Source organism: Eubalaena glacialis, chromosome 15, assembly GCF_028564815.1.
Source record: "Eubalaena glacialis isolate mEubGla1 chromosome 15, mEubGla1.1.hap2.+ XY, whole genome shotgun sequence".
In the NCBI taxonomy this organism is placed as follows: Eukaryota; Metazoa; Chordata; class Mammalia; order Artiodactyla; family Balaenidae; genus Eubalaena; species Eubalaena glacialis.
In genome coordinates, this window is record NC_083730.1 from 86,445,690 (window position 1) to 86,461,363 (window position 15,674).

At 43.2% G+C, this 15,674-nt stretch overlaps 1 protein-coding gene across 4 annotated transcripts in view; it reads right to left on the bottom strand.

The window, feature by feature from the left end:
• Nucleotides 1-1,677, bottom strand: part of CLIP1 (CAP-Gly domain containing linker protein 1) — a 125,208-nt gene extending 123,531 nt beyond the window's left edge. For all 4 annotated transcript variants that reach the window (XM_061169194.1, XM_061169195.1, XM_061169193.1 and 1 more), the window contains exon 1: nt 1,501-1,677. The gene's annotated coding sequence lies outside the window, so the exon portion shown is untranslated. The remainder of the gene's footprint in view (nt 1-1,500) is intronic.
• Between the last annotated feature and the right edge of the window lie 13,997 nt (nt 1,678-15,674).

Here is a 15,674-nt window from a genome sequence, read left to right on the forward strand (position 1 = left end):
GATACCTGAGCTCAAATCCTGACACCACCACTTATCAGCTGTGTGACCCTGAGCAAGGTTCCTGACCTTTCTATGCCTCCTCTGTAAAATGGGGATAATAACAGCACCATCATTGGGTTAGGTTAATTAATGAGCTAAAACATATAAAAGACTTGCCCGGGGCATGAGCACAGGAAGCCCTCAATAAATGTTAATATTTCCAGAGAAAAATGCCCCAAAGCTGAGGAGTCACATACCTGAGGATTCTTGCAAAAGATTATCAATAAACCCAAAATTCTAACACATTTCGTCTCCGGACTTGCGCATACTATAGGTAACAGTAGTAATAAAAAAAATAAAATAAAATAAAAACCAGTAACACCCACCAGAACCAGAACCATAAGAGCAGCAGCGGTGACACTAATGCTGAGCTCTTACTGGCTAGGCACCGTCCTAACCCGAAACAGGAAGAAGGCAAGGCCGCTGAATCCAACAAAAATAACAACAAAAAGCAGCATTTTCTCCACCCTCCTTCCTAAAAACGGTAATAGGCGCCCGGGTTTTGCTAAAAGCAGGTAACTGAAGATTACAGACTTAACGTGCAATGTCTTCACACCAGAGAGGTGGGGCTGGGAAGGGAGGAGGGAGTGGTGCTCGGCTCCTGCCAGACGGAAAAGCCACATGAAGTGGAGAAACAGCCGAGTTCAGGGTTTCTCCCCAGATCAAAATCAGATTTCGGAAGCACAGGACCTCCAGAGGAGGGGAATCAGAAGGCTCTGCTTTTAAAATAACCTCTGAACAAGTGTCATCTGTCTTCCGAGCCAATGCCCTGCCGAGGCAGAAGGTTCGGGTTACGGGGCGGCGGTGTTATTTCAGAAATCCCTGTCACCTCTTGTCATCCACCTTCTCCAAGAATCACAGTCCCACTCGGCGGGGGGCGTGGGGCTGGGGGACAAAAGCCACGGCCGGCCAGGCCCCAGGCCAGCAAGGCCAGCCCGCCGGCCGGCGCCCGCCACGGAGGCCACGGCCAGGGTGCCCTCCATTCCGGCTCGCGGGCACCGCGGCCAAGGGCCCGAGCACGCTCAGGTGCCCGCCGGGGCAACAGGTCCCGCCGGGCCTCGGCCCCCCGGGCGTCCGCCCCACCCCCACCCCCTCCGGGGCCGAGGAGAGCGGCGAAGGGTGCCTGGGAGGGAGCGGCGCCTGGGGCGGCGCAGGGGCAAGGAGTCCAAGCTCCATCTTGAGGCGGGCGGAGGAAGGGAAGGCCGGGCTCGGCGCTGACAGGGCCGGCCACTTTTCCGGCTCCGGGCGGAGCACCCCAGGGACCGCCGGCCGCCAGGGCCATCGCCCTGGGGCTCCCCGCGGCCCCTCGGGAGCGGCCCGGCGCGCGGGACTCGGTCCCCCGTCTCGGACGCCGGGCCCGGCCCCCGGCCCCGAGCCGGGCGGGCAGCAGCGGGCCGGGCGGAGAGGGAGGGGAAAGGTGAGGAGGGGACGAGGAAGGGGAGAGGGCCGCGCCCCGCTCACCGCTCGCCGCCGCCGCCTCGGTCGCCGCCAGTCACCGCCACCTGCCCCACTGCAGCAGCAGCAGCAGCAGTAACAGCAGCCGCGCGGCCACCGCCTCCCGCCTCCCGGCTCGTCGGCTCCGGGCGGGGGAGAGCGTGACGCGCCGCCTGGAGAAGACGCCGCGGCGGCTCCTCCCCGCGCGCTCGGCCGCCGCGCCCACCCCGGCCGGCCCCGCGCCCCGAACCTCGCGGCCCGCACCCCGCGGCCGGCGTCGGGCCCGAGCCCCCCACCGCCGCCTCTTTGTCTGCACCCGCCGCGGCTCGGGGGCGGCGAACCCCAGACCCCCGGCGCGCCCGCCGTCCGCCCCTCAGACCCTAACGAGGACCGGGATGGGGAGGAAGGTGCTAGGGAAACCCGAGAGGCCTGGACTAAGGGGCTTCTCATCATCTCGGTTTGTTCCCCATTTTCTGAAAGTGTTCCCCAAATTTGCAAGTCACACCCGATAGCTCCATTCAGTCTTGACCACACAGCCTGTTAGTTTGGAGCCGATTTCCACCCCACCCCCCACCCCCAAATCCCCAGGGTGAGAAACCCTTTGAAACAAGCTAGGAGGAGCTGCCCACAGCTGGTTAAGTTTAGGGAGCATCCTCTCTGCCCTCCTCGCCCTCCAGAGTGAGGGATCCCTGGGGGAAACGCTGAAAGGCGCTGCCTACAGCAAGTGAAGCTTGGGAAGAACCATCTCTGCTCTCGCTTTCCCATCAGGGAAAGAACGAGGGTTAAAAATCCCGTGAAACAAGCCCAGCACTTGCACCGTTAGTTTGAGAAAAGCCTCTTTTATTCGCCCCAGCCGCTTGGACGGAAGCCCTGGTTGATGTCCCGTCCTCCCACCTCCCCCCAGGGATCTCCTTTAAAAGCTTTTGAAAGGGACTGAAGGGAAGGCAGCAACAGCCTGCTCCGGGCTGGTGCAGCGAGGGCGGCCAGCATTTCACTCCCATGGACCATGGCAACCCCAGAAGCTTGGCAGCTCCTGGGAGGAATTTGCAGCTGTCAGGGATGCCCAGGATTTTGCAGCGACTCAGGGGTGGATAAGGGGCCCGGGGCTTCCTCCTCCTCTCCGGTAGAAGGGAATAATCAGGAGGGTGACCCCTTTGCTGACCTTTATTCAAAGCACCGTGCTGCCTGGACCAACAGGCGTGCACAGAGCAGGGGGAGGAAACGACATTGAAAATGCATGGAATTCTGAACAAATAAGTAACTTTATCTGCTGGCCCCTCCCCTCGATTCACCTTTTAAGTCACAAAAATTCTGTTTCCTAATTCAACATCGCTTTAGCTTGCAAGTTGCGAGGTCAAAGTGTAGTGGCACCTGGATATCCAGTATCGATATTCCTAATCTGAAAGGCACACCTCACCCTCTCATCTGAAACACTTTTCCGCTCTAGTACACAACCTGTGTAATCACAGATGCCGTAGAAAGAGGCAAAGACCACTGTTAAACGTGGGGTGCAAATATAAACACTTCCGATTTTCTCTTTTCTACTCATTCTGCTGAGCCTATCTTTATTTCTAAATTATATTTTGTTCCTTATGGACTTTTTTGCATTAATTTTGATTTTTAGAGTATTACATTAAAATAGTATTCTTCTTGACTACTGAGTTTTTAGCGCCCACTTAAATTTTGTGACCAAGGCCTAGTCCCTGTCCTACAACCAGGGCATTGACTGTGTTCAGTCCCACGGTGTGGCTGGTGTTAGGACTAAAGAAGTTGCTCAGTCCTATTTCAAAATAAGCATTCACATTCCGTTTTTAGAGCTGAGCCACTGAGCTTTTTAAAATGTATATCTGCTGTAAGAGTATTGGAACAGCTCAATGGAGAAAACTTTGGAAGACGGAGGGAAGTGGCAGAAGGTGAAAGCCAGTAGAGCTCCCAAATCTTCATTTTACAAAGTGGGGAAGTCATTAAATACTTCTTTTTTTTCTTTTTGCTAGGAAAAAAAAGGTTTACTCACATCATTAGTGTAACTAACAAGAACAACTACAAATAGTGGTAGACCTGTGTGGAGGGGAAAAGGTAGTGGTGCTTAATCATAACACAAAGTCAATAGATAATGTCTACAGATGATAAATAAATAACAATATAAGTATACTTTTGGAGATATGGAAGTTACCACCTGAAGAACTGAAAGCAAAAAATTAGTGGTCTCTGGGGAACAGGGTTGGGAAGATTGGCAGAACAACGTTGCTTTTCGTTATAAACCCTGATGTACTTTTTTTTTTTTAATTTGTTTTATTTTTGGCTGCGTTGGGTCTTCGTTGCTGCACGCAGGCTTTTCTCTAGTTGCGGCGAGCGGGTGCTACTCTTCGTTGTGGTGAGCGGGCTTCTCATTGTGGTGGCTTCTCTTGTTGCAGAGCGCTGGCTGTAGGCGCGCGGGCTTCAGTAGTTGTGGCACGTGGGCTCAGTAGTTGTGGCTCGGGGGCTCTAGAGCGCAGGCTCAGTAGTTGTGGCACACGGGCTTAGTTGCTCTGCGGCAGGTGGGATATTCCCGGACGAGGGATCAAACCCATGTCCCCTGCATTGGCAGACGGATTCTTAACCACTGCGCCACCAGGGAAGCCCGTACTTTATTTATTTATTTATTATTATTATTTTTTAATTAAACCTTTCTTACAACACTTCTTAATTTTATTTATTTATTTATTTTTGCTGTGTTGGGTCTTCGTTTCTGTGCGAGGGCTTTCTCTAGTTGTGGCAAGTGGGCCCTCTCTTCATCGCGGTGCGTGGGCCTCTCACCATCGCGGCCTCTCTTGCTGTGGAGCACAGGCTCCAGACGCGCAGGCTCAGTAATTGTGGCTCACGGGCCCAGTTGCTCCGTGGCATGTGGGATCTTCCCAGACCAGGGCTCGAACCCGTGTCCCCTGCATTGGCAGGCAGATTCTCAACCGCTGCGCCACCAGGGAAGCCCCGTACTTTATTTTTAAAAACGTGCATGCGTTACTTTGATTTCTATTTAAAAAAAAAAAAAAGGTATTTAAGGTCCTCAAACAAATGAATAGAGAATATTCTCTGCAAAGTGGTGGGTGTTTATAGTTTGTTTCTACACAGCTCTTTAGCTTCATTCTTTTCTCTGATAGTTTTCTGCTGTATAGCAGGTTTATTATTTTGTTTATTACCTGTCTAATTCCATCCCTACTGGCATGTAAGTTTCAAGAGAGAAGGATTGTTGGGTCATTGCTCTAGCTGCGTCCCTAGAATACACTTGGTTCATAGTAGATTAATTTTAAAAAGGATGTAGTATAAGACTTCAGGTTCTAAGTAACTGGGGACTTTTTTCCAGTATTTTATCTTCATTTTTTTAAAGAATAATAGGTGTTCAGTACATAAAATTAAAACAAGCAAACTGAAGAAAACAAAACAGTTATAATCCCATACATCCAGAGAAAATTACTATAAATAATGGTTTTAAATTAATTAATTACTGTTAAAAACATTTTAAATCACTAAAGGCACAAATAGTTCTTATTGCCATTCAAAAACAACGTTCAGTATAAAATAGTGGTTGGAGAGTACTCTGTAAATTTCTAAAAGGATGTGAGGATTTATAGAGCTTTTAAAATAGAAAATGAAACAAGCTGTCAAGACAAGAACACTCTTTAAATTAAAAGTAAATTCTTTTTTGTTTTCTTTTTCTTTTTTTAAGTTCCTGAACCATAATAGATAACAATTAAAAATGTAAATCCTTCAGTTATAAAATAACTGTCATGAGGATATAACATACAATACTGTGACTACAGTTCGTAATACTCTACTGCATATTTGAAAGTTACTGAGAGAGTAAATCTTAAAAGTCTTCATCACAAGAAAGAAAATTTTTTTGCAACTGTGTCTGGTGACAGATGTTAACTAGCCTTATTGTGGTGATTATTTCACAATATATACAAATATTGAATCATGTTTCACACTTGAAACTAATATAATATGTCAATTATACCTCAATAAAAATGTTTAATGTAACTCCTAAGAGACAGTCCATAATTAAAATAATCTTTATAAAGAAGACATAGGAATTCATTTTCACTATGCTATTTTTTAAATTACATCTACTTTTATTAGCATTGTTTCAGAAACTAGAGTCAAATTAATTTCATTCACTCATCCATCAAATAGTTACTGGTCCCCTGCTGTGTCCCAGGCACTGTTCCAGGTATTGGGAGAGCGCGGCAGTGGAGATCAAGTACTTATCCTCCAACCTTGACTTTTACTGCTATGTGCTTTACTAAATCAAGGTGGGATAATCACTGTTCCGTGAATTCCACTGGTTTTATGCCCACGGTGGATATAATGCACCAGACCATACTCCTTGTCAATTTCATTCAACTCTGCTAAAAATTGAGAGAGAGATTTATAAAGTCAGATACAAGAAAAATGTTTTAAGTTAACTCTGGTGTTTAAGGAGATACCAGCATTTTCTTGCAAAGGTAAGGAGCTAGTGCTGGTTCATTTAATCCAAAAGTGACTAATCCAGAGCAAGACAGTGTCTTAAAATTCAAAGAAAGGAAACCAAAAAATAAATCCCACAACACATGATGAAGCATTCAGACTATTTTGGACCAAAAATTAATTTTATCACTGAAACCAATTAAGACTGTCTGCCATATCTACTTTATAAAAACAATGCTGATGGTGGTGGTTTTGTGGAATCTTTCAAGAAGCAAAACAATGAAAGAATGACAAGCTACTAAATTTAAATGCATAGATCACTTCTCAAGGAGAACCATCTTATGACAACAAAAGCTGTATTGTACACATTCAGTTAACAAAGAACAATATCAGTAGGGTACCACACATCATGATGTAAACTGTATTTAGGGCCTTCTAAATAGACTACTGCTTTGAGTGCGTGTACTTTCATGATGAGGGGGTTGAACAAGATGACTTATGAAGTTCTTACCACAAACATTTTTAAGATTCTGTGACTTTTATCCGGTGAAGCAAGACATTTGTGAAATCAGTGGTTGTTGCAGCAGTTTTAATCTAATGCAACAAATATTTGTTGAGTGCATGAAAAGTTGATTCTACCTTCAGCAAAAAATCAAGCAGACTCAAACAAATACACGTATATACATGTTCACAGCAGCACTATTCACAGCCAAAAGGTGGAAGCATGCCAAATGCCCCAAAATAGATGAATGGATAAACAAATAATGGTATATACATACAATGCAATATCACTCAGTCAAAAAAAAAAAAAAAATGAAGTACTGATACCTGCTACAACCTGGAAGAACATCGAAAACGTTACGCTGAGTGAAAGAAACCAGACACAAGAGGTCACGGATTGTCTGATTCCACTTATACGAAATATCAAGAAAGGATATTTATATGAGATAGCCAGAAATATCTAAAGCCATAGCAACAGAACATAGATAGTGGTTGCCAGTGACGCAGGGGAGAGGGAAGCTGGAATCAACAGTTGGAATCAACAGTTTAATGAGAGGGAAGTTGGAATCAACAGGTCTCCTTTTGGGATGAAAAAATGTTTGGAACTAGATAGAGGCAGTTGTGGCATACTAAATGCTACTGAATTGTGTACTTTAAAATGATTAATTTTATATTATGTGAATATTATCTCAATAAAAATAAATACATAAATAAATGAAAATAATAAATACTCAAAAAAAAAAAAAAAGGCAAGTAGAGAATGGATGATAACCAGGTAGGTGGGAGATTTTGGAAAAGAGATTTTTTAATTGGGAGGCTGTTTGGACTAAAGTCCTTCCCAACTCTAAGAGTCTATTATTTTACAGACTGAGCTCTTCCTTAGTGTTCAATCACAACCATATTAGATCTAAAAAGTCTAACTGTACAAAAGAGATAAAAATTAAAGTTGAACTATAAATTAAGGAAATGTGTACAGGGAATTGTCAGCTTCTGCCAGGGCTTGTATTCAAATAAAATGACTAAATCTCATTTAGACACCTTCTAGAAGGAAAGGCTCAAACTAAATAGGCAGACTTAATACTATCCTTAATCTTACATCATGGAAATAATAGATAGTTTTTAATTTATTTCAAATAAAAAAATTAAGGGACTTCCCTCATGGCGCAGTGGTGAAGAATCCGCCTGCCAATGAAGGGGACACGGGTTCGAGCCCTGGTCTGGGAAGATCCCACATGCTGCGGAGCAACTAAGCCCGTGCACCACAACTACTGAAGCCCGCACGCCTAGAGCCCGTGCTCCGCAACAAGAGAAGCCACTGCAATGAGAAGCCCGCGCACCACAATGAAGAGTAGCCCCCGCTCGCTGCAACTAGAGAAGCAGCAATGAAGACCCAGCGCAGCCAAAAATAAACTAATTAATTTTTAAAAAACAAATAAAAAATTAATACTAGATTAACTAGTTTAACTCATTAGTACTAAATTAACTTCATTGATTTCATGCCTCACAGTCTGTGTGGGTATGGGTGTATATCTTTCTGAGTATACATTTATTACATGTGAAGAGGTCGATTGGATACACTTGGGTTTAATGGTTGTCAATGAGACTCAGGATTTCCTGGGGAAAATATATTAATATTAATATAAATTAATATTTTATCATTATAAAAAAAAGGAAGGTACAAAACTGTGCATAATATGCTATGTTTTTGCCTTAAATAAGCAAGGGAGAGATACATACATACCTGTTTAATAGAAGTTGTCTTTTTTTTTTTTTTGGCCGCGCTGGCATGCGGGATCTTAGTTCCCCGACCAGGGATCCAACCCACGCCCCCTGCATTGGAAGCGCAGAGTCTCAACCACTGGCCCACCAGGGAAGTCTCTGGAAGTATTCATTTTAAATAAAATATTAATGCACGTTTCTTGTCATGTTCCTCACACCTGACCTTGACCCTAAACAGCGCAAGGCATCCACTTGCCATGACTGGGAGGCGGGAGAGAAAGTGAGGTTGGATTGTTGCCCAAGAAGAGAAAAGAAAAAGAAGTTTATATGCAGGTTTTGACATTCAAACTAGGATCTTTGCCCGCATGCCGCAACTAAGACCCGATGCAACCAAATAAATAAATATATAAATAAATATTTTTTAAAAAATAGGATCTTTGTAATAGCTTTGTTGAGATGTCTTGATAATTCACATACTCATTAAAGTGTACAAATCAATGGATTTTGGTATGTTACATTAATAACTTTTTTAAATTGTAGTAAAAAATATATAACATAAAATTTGCCACTCTAACCATTTTTAAGTGTACAATTCAGTGGCATTAGTTGCATTCACAATGTCATGCAACCTAAAATAGAATTTTGTAGAGAAAAAAAATGGCTTGGTATTCCATCATTGTCAAGCAAGAAAGGATTATTAAAAATTTGTTTAGCTCCCATTTGTCGTACCAAGGGCCTGGAAGACCAGAGTTTCTGCTATGAGGTACAGAAGAAACTCCTGTCCAACATTAAGACTTAGGAGGCTGGACATGGGAAGAAAGAATATGGCATCAAAGAAATAAGAGAAAATGCTGTACTTCCAGGCCTGGGAGTTGATGGAGGGAAAAGATCAAGAGAGCAGGTAAGGAAGGCAGATCTACAGGTTGAGATCTGGGGCAGGGAAGAGGGGTGGCCCCCAGAACTAGACTCTTTGTCCCTACTCCACATTTGAGAGTCTGGAAGAAAACCCTTAGCCAGGGTGGTAGTTCTATGCCAACGTTGTTAGGAAGATGGGTGGCAAGGTCAGGCATAGGTAAGATCTAGTTTGCGCTTCTGGGCCTCCTTTAGACATGAATGGCTGGTTGAGAGTTTTGTGCACCTGCTCTGGGACCCACTGTGGCAGCATCATGGCAGAGACTCAGAGGTGCCAGCTGTGCCAGAAAGAGGAGGGAAGGCTGAGTCAGCAGGAGGAGGCTCTGAGCCAAGAAAGAGCATATGTTAGGAACAGACTCCAAACAAACACTGAGACACAAAATCAGGACCGCTGCCCTCAAAGAACTCAGCTGTGGCTGACATTGCTGATTACCAACCTGAGATCCTCTCCCTTCCTTTGACTTAAACCCCAGTTATACTTGACATGACAATGTGCCCAACAATTTATGCTCACTTACTCAGGCTTTTCCTAGGAAATTCGGCTAGAGGTGCTTCTGGGAAAGCTTTTGCTTCTTTGATAAATGGAGACAGACACAGATGTACTGTCTGGAGCCAAAGCAGCTATGTTGTCATGCCGAGGTAGTGAACATGGAGACAGAAGCCAACAGGCCAAGCTGACAGAGAAGAAAGACTGAAAGAACAGAATTCCTCTCCTAGAACAAGAACTGTTTATCTGGCGCAAATATTTGATAAGAACAAAAATAGAGCTGCTTAGAATGATAAATACTTGAGGGCTAACAGACTTGTTGAAAAGGAACTTTGTGAAGAAAACAGAAATGGCTACTGAGGATTTTTATTGTCTTACTATATGTTGTGTGTAGCTGTGTTTTACTCCAATTTTTTAAGAAAATGTATGTCTTTATGAGTTTGAATTTGCTTTTAGGGGAAAGCCATGTAGTCCTGAGTCCTGCTCCAATGTAGACGTGGGTTCAGGGGAAACCAAAATTTACTTATAGGAGTTTTTCCTCAGTGAAGAGTCCTCAGATGACACTTGCATGGTCTGTAATGTATATAATCCATATATGAATACAAGCACAAATAGTATTTTCACATATAAATCCTCTCATTAGTCTGGGCTTTGCCAGATAAGGTAGTTTATCATATTTTTATTTAACTTTCTGCATACCTAGGTAGATCTCAGGTTGAACACTGATGCCAAGTATATGAATTATCCATTTTTATTTATTTATTTATTTATTTATTTATTTATTTATTTATTTATTTTTGGCTGCGTTGGGTCTTCGTTGCTGCGCGCGGGCTTTCTCTAGTTGCGGCGAGTGGGGGCTACTCTCCATTGCGGTGCGTGGGCTTCTCATTGTGGTGGCTTCTCTTGTTGCGGAGCATGGGCTCTAGGCACTCGGGCTTCAGTAGTTGTGGCATGCGGGCTCAGTGGTTGTGGCTCACGGGCTCTACAGTGCAGGCTCAGTAGTTGTGGCGCACGGGCTTAGTTGCTCCGCGTCATGTGGGATCTTCCTGGACCAGGGATTGAACCCATGTCCCCTACATTGGGAGGCGGATTCCTAACCACTGCGCCACCAGGGAAGTCCATGAATTATCCATTTTTAAATAATTTTTTTATTTTTATATGATGCTTTTTTGGCCATGCCACGCAGCTTGTGGGATCTTAGTTACCTGACCAGGGATCAAATCCAGGCCCCTGGCAGTGGACGTGCAGAGTCCTAACCACTGGACGGCCTGGGAATTCCCCAATTTTTATACAATTTTTAAAGGTTACTTTCCATTTACAGTTATTACAAAATATTGGCTATATTCCCCATGTTGTACAATGCATCCTTGAGCCTATATTACACCCAATAGTTTGTACCTCTCACTCCCCCCTCATATTGCCCTCCCCCACCAATTATCCATTTTTTTCTTCAGCAGCTTCAACCTGTCTCTCTCTACCAGTTCCTCATTATCATGTAAATATGTTCAAGCTTCTCTTAAAAACAAAATGAGACAGGGACTTCCCTGGTGGTCCAGTGGTTAAGAATCCACCTTCCAATGCAGGGGACGCAGGTTCTATCCCTGGTATAGGAACTAAGATCCCACATGCGGTGGGGCAACTAAACCCACGGGCCGCAACTACTGAGCCCGCGTGCTCTGGAGCCTGCACGCTGCAACGGAGACCCAGAGGAGCAGGACTCCCTTCACACATCTTCACTTTCCCAGCCAAGCTTTTGAACAAGTTCTCTATGCCCGAGGTCTCTGTTTTCCCACTTCGATCTGGTTTTGCTTCCATTGCTTAGCTGAAACTGTTACTGCCAACATCATCCATGACAGCCATGTCATTAGTGAACTTAGTGAAATGGCTCTCATGGATGACTTTGGCAACAGTCATTTCAGCTGAGCAGTGGAGGCAAGAATTTGACCTACTCAACATCTTAGCATTTTCACTGTTGTCTATTCCCTCTGTGGTATATTGCAAAAAGTGGCTACAATTACTCATGCCAAACTCGATTAGAAGAGCTGCCTAAATAACCTGCAACTGATTTCAGACTCATCAGGGAGCCAGATGAGACCAGAAGAGCTACATAACTAAGCACAGTCTAAGTCTACAGAATTATGAGCTAAATAAATGGCTGAAGTTTTAATCCACTAAGTTTTGGGGTGGTTTGTTACTCAGCAACAGCTAACTGGTACATCCTCTTTCCATATCCCCTTCTCATCCTTTCTTTTCTATAACATCACATTTTTCTTATGCTCCTCCTTCCTCTCTGGCTGTTGCTTCTCAATCTCGTTGGTAGGCCTTTCTCTTATCTACCCCTTAATATTAATGTTCCTTAGGGATCTGTTTGAGTTCCCTCTTTTCTTCTCACCCATCATTTTCCTTGGGATAATCTCACCAGTTCACTCGTCTTCAGTTACTACCTATATACAAATAATTCCCAAATCTACATGTCCAGCCCAGAATTCTTGACTTTCAAATTAGTATATACAAATGAATATTGGACATCTCCACTTCAATTTATTCAATTATTATTTACTGCTCGTGTCATGGGTACGAACTGCATATATTCAATACTGAACTGCTAATTCCTCCTCTAGGTTCCTTATTTCCTTATCTCCTTTCTCCATGAAGTTAGTCACCAAGTTCTGCCAATTCTATCAAATTTGTTGTAAATCCATCTACCCTTCTCTATCCTTACTGCCACTCTAGTCTAAACCACCATCAATTTCGGATTGTTGCAACACAAAAAATGATGTCCTTTCCTCTGGATAAAATAATACATATGATTATTGGTCTTCCTGACTCTGTGTTACTGCTCTGCAATCCCGTCCCTGCCTTGTTATCACAGAGGTTTTTTGTTTTTTGGGTTTTTTTGCCACGCTGCATGACATGTGGGATCTTAGTTCCCCGACCAGGGACTGAACCCGCACCCCCTGCATTGGAAGTTCAGAGTCCTAATTACTGGACCACCAGGGAAGACCCCAGAGAGGTCTTTTTCTAAGGCAAAGTCAATATAACTCCTACTTAAAACTTTTCCATGGGACAACAAGCCTTTATGTGTCTCTGAATGTGATGCAACACAAAGCACACAGCACCATCTATGAAGTAGTCTCGCCCAAATAACTGAACCTGGATCTAATCCAGCCTTTAGGGCTATCTTCTAGTTTCCAAGAAATCTAGGAGATAGAGGAAAAGTTAAATAACAAATTCAGAAGGTGGAACATTCTATTGGACAACTGGCCCAGTTTTTTCAACTAGTCAATGGCATTTTAAAAAAAGAAAAAAGAGGGAGGACTTCCCTGGTGGTCCAGTGGTTAAGACTCCACGCTTCCAATGCAGGGGGTGATCCCTGGTCGGGGAACTAAGATCCCACATGCCACATGGCTTGGCGAATAAAAAAAGGAGGGGGGACTTTTATACACTAAATAACTACAAAACATTGTTAAAAGAAATTAAAGAAGACCTAATAAGTGAAAAGATGTTCCATATTCATGCATCAGAAGACAATATTGTTAAGATGGCAAAACTCTCCAAATTTCCATTTCTATGAAATGATCCAAAGAGGTAAATCCATGGAGACAGAAAGCAGAGCAGTGGTGACCAGGGACTGGGGTGACAGGAATGAAGAATGACTGCTTATGGGGGGGTGGGATTATCTCTTGTGCTGATGAAAATGTTCTAAAATTGGTTCTGGTGTTGGTTGTACAAGTCTGTGAATATACTAAAAACCATTGAATTGTGTACTTTAAATGGGAGAATTGTGTGATATATTATCTCAATAAAGTGGTTTATAAAAAAAATAAAATAAAGTAAAAATAATTATTCAATTTGAGACACAGATGTAGAGAACAAACGTATGGACACCAAGGCGGGAAAACCGCGGTGGGGTGGGGATGGTGGTGTGCTGAATTGGGCGATTGGGATTGACACGTATACACTGATGTGTATAAAATTGATGACTAATAAGAACCTGCTGCATAAAAAAACAAACAAACAAACCAAAAAACAACTAATACTAAACTTTCTTTGGGTTATTTGTATGGAAATATGTTAATATAAATGTTTCAGACATTAAAAAAATAATAATAATTTTTCAAGGATGCAAGTTCTTAGACGATTGGATTACTACCCACAGACTCATTAAGCTTCACTGTACTTTAAAAATCAGTACAACAAAAAGAGAAAGCTACATCCCAATATTTTTATAAATATAGATGTAAAATTCTCAACAAAATACTAGCAAATTGAACCTACCAATACATAAAAAGGATTATACATTACGTTCAGGTGGGATTTATCCCAAGAATGCAAAGTTGGTTTAACATCTGAAAATCAGTTAATGGAATACACTGTATCAATAGAATAAAGGACAAAACCCACACAATCTCAATGCAGAAAAGATATCTGACAAAATTCAATACTGCTTCATGAGAAAACATTCAATGAACAAGGAAATCAACATAACCCATCCCACCATAACTGATGAATTTTCAGTAGATCATCTGTTTTGTGCCTGCGGTTTTTCATGTATTCCTTTGTAAAATACACTTGGTTGCAACTTCTTGAAAGCACAGTAAGGTCTATCTTTGCCTACACACCCTACATGCAACTGAGAGTGAATCATTCACACAAAGCATATTAAACATGAGGGTAATTTTGCTCTAAATAAAGAATGTGCTTAGGAGATTGCTTTGGTTCCTCAAAAATGAAATGCAGTTCATGGTGAAGGAAGCCTAAGTGAGGACAAAACACAGACATTCATGAGTCGGAAGGGACCTTAGAGATCAGAGTTTAAACTCTTACCTTGTGCATGAATCCACTTCTCTGCCAAGATGCCAGCCAATCTCTAAAAGGTAATAAACAAGTAGGATATTTCAACTTCCAAATCTAGTCACTTAACCAACAAGAATTTATTGAGCATTTACTAATGTGCCAGGCAATGTTCTAGGCGCTTGGGACATATCAGTGGAAAAAAGATCCCTGCGCCTGTGGAATTTAAATTCTAATTGGAGATGGAAGTCAATAAACAATAACCAAGGGCTTCCCTGGTGGCGCAGTGGTTAAGAATCCACCTGCCAATGCAGGGAACACGGGTTCGAGCCCTAAGCCCATGCACCACAACTACTCAGCCTGCGCTCTAGAGCTCATGAGCCACAACTACTGAAGCCTGCGTGCCTGGAGCTTGTGCTCCACAACAAGAGAAGCCACTGGAATGAGAAGCCCGTGCACCGCAATGAAGAGTAGCCCCTGCTCACCACAACTAGAGAAAGCCCGTGCGCAGCAACGAAGACCCAACGCAGCCAAAAATAAGTAAAATAAATAAATGTATAAAAAAGTAAACAATAACCAAAGTAATTTTATAATATGTTAGAGAGTGAAAAATGCTTACAGAGAAGAGAGTAAATCAAGGGAAATTGGGAACAATTGGGTGGTGTGTGTAGACTTTTAAATCCGTGGTCAGGGTGGCCTCACTGAGAAGGTGAAATTTAAGCACAGACTTGAAGGAGCTGAGGAAAGTAGCCAATTGGATTTCAGGGGAAAAGCAGTCCAGGCAGAGGAAACAGCCAGAACAAATTCCCTAAGGCAGCCCTGAGACACCTCTCCTCTGATTGCTCTAATGTGAGGTTCTTAACTGTGAGTCCGCACACCTGTTGGATAGAATTCAGGGAAACAACATTTCTTTCGATTATGAACACTGGCAACAGTTTCTACTCCTAGCAATGCCTGCTGTGCCTGTCCTGATCTTTGATTCTCTAAGTCATGAAACCACATTACGTTTCAACCACCCTAACATAGTAGGGCCTCAGGAGTGCGCCGTATATTCTCATATAAAAACATTAAAGGAGGATAAACAACAAGGTCTTACTGTATAGGACAGGGAACTATATTCAGTATCCTGTGATAAACCATAATGGAAAAGAATATGAAAAATATATATACATATGTATAACTGAGTCACTTTGCTGTACCACAGAAATTAACACAACATTGTAAATCAACTATACTTCAATAAAATAAAAAAAAAAAATCAACAGAGGGACTTCCCTGGCTGTCCAGTGGTTAAGACTCTATGCTTTCACTGCAGGGGGCATGGGTTGGATCCCTCCTCAGAGAA